Source organism: Mustelus asterias, unplaced genomic scaffold, assembly GCF_964213995.1.
Source record: "Mustelus asterias unplaced genomic scaffold, sMusAst1.hap1.1 HAP1_SCAFFOLD_207, whole genome shotgun sequence".
NCBI classification, from domain to species: Eukaryota; Metazoa; Chordata; class Chondrichthyes; order Carcharhiniformes; family Triakidae; genus Mustelus; species Mustelus asterias.
The window spans coordinates 722,085-734,250 of NW_027590195.1; the positions used below are offsets into that span (position 1 = coordinate 722,085).

At 47.5% G+C, this 12,166-nt stretch overlaps 1 pseudogene; it reads left to right on the top strand.

The window, feature by feature from the left end:
* The first annotated feature begins 10,609 nt into the window (after positions 1–10,609).
* The window catches only part of LOC144485643 (tyrosinase pseudogene), a 46,930-nt pseudogene continuing 45,373 nt past the window's right edge, over positions 10,610–12,166 (top strand).

A 12,166-nucleotide genomic window follows, 5' to 3' on the forward strand; every position in this document is an offset into this window, starting at 1 on the left:
TCCAATGCATCAACTTCCTTCCAGAAGTGTGGCGACCAGAATTGTTCACAATACTCCAAATGTGACCGAACCGAAGTCTTATCCAGTTGCAACATGGTTTTCCAATTCCTACACTCAACCCCCCGACCGATGAAGGCCAGCATGTCATACACCTTCTTGACCACCTTATCAACCTGAGTTGCCACCTTTAGGGAACTGTGGATCTGCACACCTAGATCCCTCTATATGCTAATATTTCTAAGGGCTCTACCATTTACTGTATACTTTCCTTCTGCAGTAGACCTCCCAAATTGCATCACCTCACATTTTTCCGGGTTAAGTTCCATCTGCCATCTTTTGACCCAGTTCTCCAGCTGATTTATATCCTGCTCCATCCTCTGACAATCCTCCTCACCATCTGCTACTCCCCCAATTTTTGTATCATCTGCAAATTTACTAATCAGACCACCTACGTTTAACTCCAAATCATTTGTACATACTGCAAACAACAGAGGATCCAGCACTGATCCTTGTGGAACACCACTTAGAATCATAGAATCCTACAGGGCAGAAGGAGGCCATTCGGCCCATCAAGTCTGCACTGACCACAATCCCACCCAGGCCCTACCCCCATAACCCTATGTATTTACCCTAGCTAGTCCCCCTGACACTAAGGGGCAATTTAGCGTGGCCAATCCACCTAACTCGCACATCTTTGGAGTGTGGGAGGAAACCGGAGCACCCGGAGAAAACCCATGCAGGGAAAATGTTCAAACTCCACACAGACAGTGACCGAAGGCCGGAATTGAACCTGCATCCCTGGCGCTGTGAGGCCGCCCAAATGAAATTTAAATCTAGTGATCGCTCCTTCTTGTGTTCTGCAGTGATATATTCAGGACAATGATTTCCGCTGAGCTCAAACTTGCTCCCGGTTTAATAAACGATCTCTGGGCTCATGCGGGATTTGAATACAGACCTCCTGCTACCCTAATGCTACCCTAAGCAAGAAACATACCCCGAGACCATCACGACAACCGCTTGTCACGGACCTCCAGTTAGAAAACTACTCTTCCACTGCTACTCTCTGCTTTCCATACTCACCTTCCTTTTCTCTCTCCCTTTGTCACTCTCTCTAGAACCATAGAAAATTACAGCTCAGAAACAGGCCTTTTGGCCCTTCTTGTCTGTGCCGAACCATTTTTTGCCGAGTCCCACTGACCTGCACCTATAGAACCATAGAAAACTCTCTCTTTGCAATTCTCTCTGTCACCCTCTCACTCTCTTTCTCTTTCTCAGTCCACCTCTCTCCTTGTCTCTGGCTCTCTCTCTCTCTATTTTGCTCTCAGTCCTTCCCTCTCTGTCTTGCTCTCCGTCCCTCTCTCTGTCTCTCTTTGTTGCTCTCTCTCTCCCTGTTCTTCTCTCTCTTCTGTTATCCTGCTTCTCCATCTCTCTTTCCCTTTGCCTCTCTCTCTCTCTGTCACTTCCCCTCTCTTATTGTCCCTCTATCGCCATTTCACTATCTCTCTCTGACCCTCCTCCCCCTCTCTCTGACCCCTTCTCTCTCTCTCATTCTCTTTGTTGATCTTTGTCCTCCTCTCTCTGTTCATCTGTGTCTTTTCCTCTTTCTCTGTCCCCCACTCTCTCAGTCATTCTCTGTCTCTCTAGAATCACGGTAAGAAGTTTAACAACACCAGGTTAAAGTCCAACAGGTTTATTTGGTAGCAAAAGCCACACAAGCTTTCGGAGCTCCAAGCCCCTTCTTCAGGTGAGTGGGAATTCTGTTCACAAACAGGGCACATAAAGACACAGACTCAATTTACATGAATCAATTTTCAAACCTGCTATGGAATCCGCCTCCAGCACTCTCCCAGGCGGGGCATCCAAATCCCAACATCTCTCTGAGTAATGAAGTTTCTCCTCATCTCACTTTCAGCTCTCTTGCGGTGCAACTCTGTCTGTGAGTGAGTCTCATAGAATCATAGAATCCCTACAACCCATCAAGCCTGCACTGACAACAATCCCACCCAGGCCTATCCCTGTAACTCCATGTATTTACCCTGCTAATCCCCCTGACATTAAGGGCAATTTTGCATGGCCAATCAACCTAACCCACACATCCTTGGAGTGTGGGAGGAAACTGGAGCACCCGGAGGAAACCCATGCACGGGGAGAATGTGCAGACTCCGCATAGACAGTGACCCAAGCCAGGAATCGAACTTGGGTCCCTGGCGCTGTGAGGCAGCAGTGCTAACCAATGTGCCACTGTGCCAAGTGTGCATCTGTGCGAGTCAGTGAGTGCTTGTGAGAATATAGCTGTATGTGTGAATACGTATGTGTGTTTGAGAGTGTATCTATCTGTGTGTGAGACTAAACGTTTGTGTCCTCCCTTTTTTTTGTTTCTCTCTTGCTCTCTCTCTCTGTACCCCCCCCCCTCCTCTGTCTGTCCTTGCTCTCTCTCTCCCTGTCCCTGTCTATCTCTCTCTCTCTGTTCCTCTCTATCTCTATCTCTATCTCTGCTGCCCTCCCTCCCTCCCTCCCTCCCCCACCCTCTCTCCCCCACCCTCTCTCTCTGCTCCCCCCCACCTTCTCTCTCTGTCTCTCTCTCTCCTGTTATCCTGCTGACCCGGATTCACTTGGCTAGTCACCCATTGCTGTGTGAACCTTCTCACCAGCCTGTGATTGGCAGCTTGGCAAGGCCATCCTGACCTCTTGCGGCCCCTGGTGATGGGAGCTGGCCAGACGGCTGATTGTCTGGAGCCAGATCGATGAAGTCAAAACTGGACTGCTTCTGAGGGCCAACCAATCAGAGCCACTCAACCGACTTGCAGCTAATTAGAGCTGTTTAACTGACTGTCAGCCAATGAGGGGCCAGCTAAGCAGGACATCCTGGAATGATATCAAAGTTGTGTCAGCTGATCTCCTCCTCCAATCACTGACTGCTAACAACCTCTCAATGCTGTTCAAGGATGCGATGATTGGCCAATCAAATTCTGCCATCCAGGCCCACCATTGGCTTGCTGAATATTCATGAGCCCTTCTAGATCTCCAATTGGATGAGAGGGTGCTTCTTGGAGGTGAGTGGACAGGAGGGGGGCACAGGCATGCTGGCACAGCAGGATATGGTGGCACAGAGGAGAGACATGGCATTGAGGCACACCAGCTAGCTTGGTGAGGGAGCTCGATCACTGGAGAGAGAAGGTAGGGAACAATGCCACCGCCCCCATCCCTTCACAACACCCCGCACAACCACCCACCCATTGAGAAGATGGGGGTGAGCTACTTCCTTGAACCACTGCAGTCCCTGGAGTGTAGGTACACCCACAGTGCTGTTAGGGAGTTCTGTGATTTTTGACCCAGCAACAGTGGAGGAACAACGATATATTTCCAAGTCAAGATGGTGAGTGACTTGGAGGGAAACTTCCAGGTGGTGCTGTTCCCAGGTATCTGCTGCTCTTGTCTTTCAAGATTGTAGTGGTCATGGGTTTGGAAGGTGCCGCCTAAGGAGCTTTGGTGAGTTCCTGCAGTGCATGTTGTAGATGGTACACACTGTTACCATTGTATGTCAGTGATGGAGGGAGTGAATGTTTGTGGAATGGGTAGCAATCAAGGGGGCTGCTTTGTCCTGAATGGTTGACTGTTCTTGGAACTGTACTCATCCAGGCAAATGGATAGATTCCCACCCCACTCCTGACTTGTGCCTCACAGATGGTCGATTGGGTTTGGGGAGTCAGGAGGTGAGTCACTCACCACAGGATTCCTTGGGTAAGTACATATCTGTGTGACGCAGTGTGTGTTGTGGTGTATAGGTTTGTGTTTGTGAGTTAAGTGTGTGAGAGGCTATTTGTTTGTGTGGGTAAATGTGAGATAGTGCATCTGTGTGTACATAAGAACATAAGAACATAAGAAATAGGAGCAGGAGTAGGCCATCTAGCCCCTCGAGCCTGCCCCGCCATTCAATAAGATCATGGCTGATCTGACGTGGATCAGTACCACTTACCCGCCTGATCCCCATAACCCTTAATTCCCTTACCGATCAGGAATCCATCCATCCGCGCTTTAAACATATTCAGCGAGGTAGCCTCCACCACCTCAGTGGGCAGAGAATTCCAGAGATTCACCACCCTCTGGGAGAAGAAGTTCCTCCTCAACTCTGTCTTAAACCGACCCCCCTTTATTTTGAGGCTGTGTCCTCTAGTTTTAACTTCCTTACTAAGTGGAAAGAATCTCTCCGCCTCCACCCTATCCAGCCCCCGCATTATCTTATAAGTCTCCATAAGATCCCCCTCATCCTTCTAAACTCCAACGAGTACAAACCCAATCTCCTCAGCCTCTCCTCATAATCCAAACCCCTCATCTCCGGTATCAACCTGTAGGAGTGTAACTGTGTGTGTTTGCCAGAGTGGGTGTGAGGGGTTATCTGTGTATGCGGGTGTATCTATAGAAACATAGAAAATAGAAGCAGGATTTGATTTAATTTATTATTGTCACATGTATTAGTTTACAGTGAAAAGCATTGTTTCTTGCTACAAAGCATATTGTACATAGAGAAGGAGAGGGTGCAGAATGTAATGTTACAGTCATAGAACATAGAACAGTACAGCACAGAACAGGCCCTTCGGCCCACGATGTTGTGCCGACCTTTATCTGAAACCAAGATCAAGCTATCCCACTCCCTATCATCCTGGTGTGCTCCATGTGCCTATCCAATAACCGCTCAAACGTTCCTAAAGTGTCTGACTCCACTATCACTGCAGGCAGTCCATTCCACACCCCAACCACTCTCTGCGTAAAGAACCTACCTCTGATATCCTTCCTGTATCTCCCACCACGAACCCTATAGTTATGCCCCCTTGTAATAGCTCCATCCACCCGAGGAAATAGTCTTTGAACGTTCACTCTATCTATCCCCTTCATCATTTTATAAACCTCTATTAAGTCTCCCCTCAGCCTCCTCCGCTCCAGAGAGAACAGCCCTAGCTCCCTCAACCTTTCCTCATAAGACCTACCCTCCAAACCAGGCAGCATCCTGGTAAATCTCCTCTGCACTCTTTCCAGCGCTTCCACATCCTTCTTATAGTGAGGTGACCAGAACTGCACACAATATTCCAAATGTGGTCTCACCACGTCATAGCTAGGGTATCGAGAAAGATCAACTTAACATGAAGTAGGTCCATTCAAAAGTCTGATGGCAGCGGGGAAGAAGCTGTTCTTGAGTTGGTTGGTACGTGTCCTTAGATTTTTGTATCTTTTTCGCCTCGGAAGGGAGCAAAGAGTACCATTCGGTCCTTTGAGCCTGCTCCGCCATTCATTTTTATCATAGCTGATCATCAAATTCATCGAATCATAGAATTATACAGCACAGAAGAGGCCCTTTGGCCCATTAGAAACACCTGACCTCCCACCATCTGCCAGCACTTTGCCCATTGCACTGAATGTTATGACGTGCCAAGTGCTCATCCAGATACTTTTTAAAGGATGTGAGGCAACCCGCCTCCACCACTTTCCCAGGCAGCGCATTCCAGACTGTCACCACCCTCTGGGTAAAAAAGCTTTTCCTCACATCCCCCTAAACCTCCTGCCCCTCACCTTGAACCTATGTCCCCTTGTGACTGACCTTTCAACTAAGGGGAACACCTGCTCCTTATCCAAATTGTCCATGTCTCTCATAATCTCGTGCACCTCAATCAGGTCTCCCCTCAGTCTTCTCTGCTCCAACAAAAAGAACCAAAGCCTATCCAACCTCTCTTCATAATTTAAATGTTCCATCCCAGGCAGCATCCTGGTGAATCTCCTCTGCACTTCCTGCAGCGCAATCACATCCTTCCGATACTGTGGTGACCAGAACTGCACACAGTGCTCCAGCTGTGACCTCACCAAAGATCTACACAACTCCAACATGGCTTCCCTGCTTTTATAATCTGTGCCTCGATTGATAAAGGCAAGTGTCCCAAATTCATTGTTTACCACTTTACTGCTATGTCCTTCCGCTTTCAGAGATCTGTGGACAAACACGCCAAGATCCATTTTTTCCACAATACTCCCTGGTGTACTCCCATTCATTGAGTACTTCTTTTGTCAAATTAACCCTTCCAAAGTGTATCACCTCTCACTTTTCAGGGTTAAATTCCATCTGCCACTTATCTGTCCATTTGACCATCTCGTCTATATCTTCCTGTAGCCCAAGACACTCAGCCTCACTGTTAACCACCCAGCCAATCAAATTCAATATCCTAATGCCGCCTTCCCCTTATATCCCTTGATCCCTTTAGGCCCAAGACTTGTATCTAATTTCTTGTTGAAATTAGCGTGAGAGAGTATGTGTGAGAATGTATCTGTGTGTGAGTGAGTGTTTATGAGAGAGTATGTGTGAGAATGTATCTGTGTGTGTGAGTGAGTGTTTATGAGAGAGTATGTGTGAGAATGTATCTGTGTGTGTGAGTGAGTGTTTATGAGAGAGTATGTGTGAGAATGTATCTGTGTGTGTGAGTGAGTGTTTATGAGAGAGTATGTGTGAGAATGTATCTGTGTGTGAGTGAGTGTTTATGAGAGAGTATGTGTGAGAATGTATCTGTGTGTGAGTGAGTGTTTATGAGAGAGTATGTGTGAGAATGTATCTGTGTGTGAGTGAGTGTTTATGAGAGAGTATGTGTGAGAATGTATCTGTGTGTGAGTGAGTGTTTATGAGAGAGTATGTGTGAGAATGTATCTGTGTGTGTGAGTGAGTGTTTATGAGAGAGTATGTGTGAGAATGTATCTGTGTGTGAGTGAGTGTTTATGAGAGAGTATGTGTGAGAATGTATCTGTGTGTGTGAGTGAGTGTTTATGAGAGAGTATGTGTGAGAATGTATCTGTGTGTGTGAGTGAGTGTTTATGAGAGAGTATGTGTGAGAATGTATCTGTGTGTGTGAGTGAGTGTTTATGAGAGAGTATGTGTGAGAATGTATCTGTGTGTGAGTGAGTGTTTATGAGAGAATATGTGTGAGAATGTATCTGTGTGTGAGTGAGTGTTTATGAGAGAGTATGTGTGAGAATGTATCTGTGTGTGAGTGAGTGTTTATGAGAGAGTATGTGTGAGAATGTATCTGTGTGTGAGTGAGTGTTTATGAGAGAGTATGTGTGAGAATGTATCTGTGTGTGAGTGAGTGTTTATGAGAGAGTATGTGTGAGAATGTATCTGTGTGTGAGTGAGTGTTTATGAGAGAGTATGTGTGAGAATGTATCTGTGTGTGTGAGTGAGTGTTTATGAGAGAGTATGTGTGAGAATGTATCTGTGTGTGAGTGAGTGTTTATGAGAGAGTATGTGTGAGAATGTATCTGTGTGTGAGTGAGTGTTTATGAGAGAGTATGTGTGAGAATGTATCTGTGTGTGAGTGAGTGTTTATGAGAGAGTATGTGTGAGAATGTATCTGTGTGTGAGTGAGTGTTTATGAGAGAGTATGTGTGAGAATGTATCTGTGTGTGAGTGAGTGTTTATGAGAGAGTGTGTGTGAGAATGTATCTGTGTGTGTGAGTGAGTGTTTATGAGAGAGTATGTGTGAGAATGTATCTGTGTGTGTGAGTGAGTGTTTATGAGAGAGTATGTGTGAGAATGTATCTGTGTGTGAGTGAGTGTTTATGAGAGAGTATGTGTGAGAATGTATCTGTGTGTGAGTGAGTGTTTATGAGAGAGTATGTGTGAGAATGTATCTGTGTGTGAGTGAGTGTTTATGAGAGAGTGTGTGTGAGAATGTATCTGTGTGTGTGAGTGAGTGTTTATGAGAGAGTATGTGTGAGAATGTATCTGTGTGTGTGAGTGAGTGTTTATGAGAGAGTATGTGTGAGAATGTATCTGTGTGTGAGTGAGTGTTTATGAGAGAGTATGTGTGAGAATGTATCTGTGTGTGAGTGAGTGTTTATGAGAGAGTATGTGTGAGAATGTATCTGTGTGTGAGTGAGTGTTTATGAGAGAGTGTGTGTGAGAATGTATCTGTGTGTGTGAGTGAGTGTTTATGAGAGAGTATGTGTGAGAATGTATCTGTGTGTGTGAGTGAGTGTTTATGAGAGAGTATGTGTGAGAATGTATCTGTGTGTGAGTGAGTGTTTATGAGAGAGTATGTGTGAGAATGTATCTGTGTGTGTGAGTGAGTGTTTATGAGAGAGTATGTGTGAGAATATATCTGTGTGTGAGTGAGTGTTTATGAGAGAGTATGTGTGAGAATGTATCTGTGTGTGTGAGTGAGTGTTTATGAGAGAGTATGTGTGAGAATGTATGTGTGTGAGTGAGTGTTTATGAGAGAGTATGTGTGAGAATGTATCTGTGTGTGAGTGAGTGTTTATGAGAGAGTATGTGTGAGAATGTATCTGTGTGTGAGTGAGTGTTTATGAGAGAGTATGTGTGAGAATGTATCTGTGTGTGAGTGAGTGTTTATGAGAGAGTGTGTGTGAGAATGTATCTGTGTGTGTGAGTGAGTGTTTATGAGAGAGTATGTGTGAGAATGTATGTGTGTGTGAGTGAGTGTTTATGAGAGAGTATGTGTGAGAATGTATCTGTGTGTGTGAGTGAGTGTTTATGAGAGAGTATGTGTGAGAATGTATCTGTGTGTGTGAGTGAGTGTTTATGAGAGAGTATGTGTGAGAATGTATCTGTGTGTGTGAGTGAGTGTTTATGAGAGAGTATGTGTGAGAATGTATCTGTGTGTGAGTGAGTGTTTATGAGAGAGTATGTGTGAGAATGTATCTGTGTGTGTGAGTGAGTGTTTATGAGAGAGTATGTGTGAGAATGTATCTGTGTGTGAGTGAGTGTTTATGAGAGAGTATGTGTGAGAATGTATCTGTGTGTGTGAGTGAGTGTTTATGAGAGAGTGTGTGTGAGTGTGTCTGTGTGTGTGAGTGTATCAGTGTGAGTGAGTGTTTATGAGAGAGTGTGTGTGTGTGTCTGTGTGTGTGAGTGTATCAGTGTGAGTGAGTGTTTATGAGAGAGTGCCTGTGCATGTCAGTGAATGTGTGTGAAAGTGTATCTATATGTGTAAATGTGTGAGTGAGCGTGTGAGTGTATCAGTGTGAGCGAGAGTGTGTGATAGAATACCTCTCTGTGTGTGACTGAGTGAATGTGTGTAAATGAGTGTGTGTGACTGTGAGTTTGTGTGTGGATGTTTGGGTGTGTGTGCTTGTTTGCGGGTGTGTTTTTGAGGGCTGTGTGTATTTTGGAGTGTGTGTCTGTATTGTTTGTGTGTTTGTTTCAGTGTGAGTCTCAGTAATGAGTGTGTGGTTGGATGTGTGTGTCTGTGTAAGCGCATGTGTGTCTTTTTGTATGTGTGTGTGTGGGGATTTTCACACTAACTTCATTACAAGTAAGCCTACTTGTGACTAATAAATAAATAAACTTTAAAAAAATATGTTTGGATGTGTCAGTATGTCTTGGTGTTGTGTGTGTGTGTTTCTGTGTATGAGTGACATTTCATGCATCTGGTGTGTGTTTGGGTGTGTGTGCGAGAGAGGGTGTGTGTGTGGGTGAGGGAGAGGGTGTGTGTGTGTGTGCGAGAGAGGGTGTGTGCGTGTGTGAGGGACAGGGTGTGTGTGTGTGTGGGTGAGGGAGAGGGTGTGTGTGTGTGTGTGCGAGAGAGGGTGTGTGTGTGTGTGAGGGAGAGGGTGTGTGTGTGTGTGTGCGAGAGAGGGTGTGTGTGTGTGTGCGAGAGAGGGTGTGTGTGTGTGTGCGAGAGAGGGTGTGTGTGTGGGTGAGGGAGAGGGTGTGTGTGTGTGTGTGCGAGAGAGGGTGTGTGCGTGGGTGAGGGAGAGGGTGTGTGTGTGTGTGGGTGAGGGAGAGGGTGTGTGTGTGTGTGCGAGAGAGGGTGTGTGTGTGGGTGAGGGAGAGGGTGTGTGTGTGTGTGTGTGCGAGAGAGGGTGTGTGCGTGGGTGAGGGAGAGGGTGTGTGTGTGTGTAGGTGAGGGAGAGGGTGTGTGTGTGTGTGTGAGGGAGAGGGTGTGTGCGTGGGTGAGGGAGAGGGTGTGTGCGTGGGTGAGGGAGAGGGTGTGTGCGTGGGTGAGGGAGAGGGTGTGTGCGTGGGTGAGGGAGAGGGTGTGTGTGTGGGTGAGGGAGAGGGTGTGGGTGAGGGAGAGGGTGTGTGTGGGTGAGGGAGAGGGTGTGTGTGTGGGTGAGGGAGAGGGTGTGTGTGTGGGTGCGGGAGAGGATGTGTGTGTGGGTGAGGGAGAGGGTGTGTGGGTGTGTGTGTGTGGGTGAGGGAGAGGGTGTGTGTGTGGGTGAGGGAGAGGGTGTGTGTGTGGGTGAGGGAGAGGATGTGTGTGTGGGTGAGGGAGAGGGTGTGTGGGTGTGTGTGTGTGTGTGTGTGTGTGTGTGCGCGCACAGGAGTGCGTATGTTCCTACTTCCATTCCTACTTTCCCTCAGTCTCTCTCTTTTATTCACCTCTAAGTTGCTGTTGTGTTTTCACACACAGATATGAGAGACACGTGTCGACCAGCCGAGGCTGCGATAAGGGTTTGACACAAGCAGTAGTGGTGTTCTCTGCACAATGAGATTGCACAGTGATTGAGCCGGGTATGACGGGAATAACTGGGATCTGACAGCCTTTTCAAATCTCAGTCTGATTGGTTTGAGCATCGCAGGAAGACATCAATCACTCTGTCAACACAAGCCATGTGGGAGCTTGTCTGGAAACAAAAGCTGCCCAAACCTCGTGCCCAGTACTGCCAGCTGGTATTGATCATGTTGGCCAGCACCCAAGGGCAGATCCCTCGTGACTGTGCCAGTGATTGGCACATCACCAATCACACCTGCTGCCCACCCTGGTGGAGTGATGGCTCACCATGTGGCAGTGCCTCAGGCCGGGGTTACTGCCAGGAGCTGGCATTGCCATTGCTTTGGCCAGCCGGGCAGCTGGGTGAGGGGGCTCCCACTGATTTTCGCCTGAACTGGCCAGCTTACTTCTTCAGCCGGCTGTGTGTGTGCCAGCAGGGCTACGGTGGCGTGGACTGTGGGGAGTGTGCCGATGGCTGGGTGGGTTCCCAATGCCAGCACCGCCGCTTGCTGGAGCGGCGGGACCTGAGGCAGATGTCAGAACCCGAACGCGACCTCTTCCTGGACCGCCTCCTGCTGGCCAAGCGGACACTCAGCCCCCGGTACGTCATCTATGCCAGCTCCAGCCGGCAGCCCGGCTCACCACTCCGTTTCCACAATGCCAGTCTCTACGATGTCTTTGCCTGGACACACTACCTCTGTGCCAAACCCCGGGGAGATGGTCAACTGGGTAGCTTTGCCCACCGGGGCCCTGCCTTCCCCTGTTGGCACCGTGTCTACCTGCTGTCCTTTGAGAGGGAGATGAGGAATCTGACTGGCGACCAGGATTTCTATGTGCCATACTGGACATGGGCAGGGCAGCAGGGCTGTGACATCTGCACAGATAATCTCTTCGGATCCAATGATGCACGAGGATTTCTCAATCCAAATTCACGCTTCTGTAGCTGGCTGGTAAGATCAACTCACTGACACAGTTCGCTTCAATCTCTCACTCCCCACTTACCCAACTGCATCCTTTCATATATCACTGACTCACTCTCTCTCTCTCTTCCACTCATGGTTTTTCTCTTTCTCTCTTGTGTCCCTCTGTTTCTTTCTCTCGAGCCATGTACCTCTTTCTCTCTCACTCACTCTGTCTTCGTCTCCCTCTATTTCTCTCTTTCTCTCTCATTGTGACCCTCTGTTTGTCTCTCTCTCTCTGTACCTCTTTATTTCTCACTCTGCCTTTCTCCCTTTTTCTCTTTTTCTCTCTCTCTCTCTACCTCTTACTCTCTGTCTCTCCTTCTCTCAAGAGAAGCAGGAGCACTCATGTTGTAACCTCTGGATTATTCCCGGTGCCATGTGCTAGCGAGTTTAGAAACACGAAAACAGTGAGTGCTTGGCTCAAGAGTTGGTGCAGGGGGAAGGGATTTCGATTCCTGGATCACTGGGACCAGAAAGGTGGGACATGTACAAATGGGACAGTCTGCACCTGAACCACATTGGGATCAACATCCTTGCGGGGATGTTTGCTAGTGCTGTTGGGAGGAGTTTAATTTAGTCTGGTAGGGGGAGAGGACATAGAATATGGTGAAATAGAGACACATCATCCTGTAGTAAAGGAAGCAAGTCAGAGTGAGTTTAGCTATGTAAGACTGTCAAAGTGAGGCTGGATGGTCTTTAATGCTAGGAGTCTAA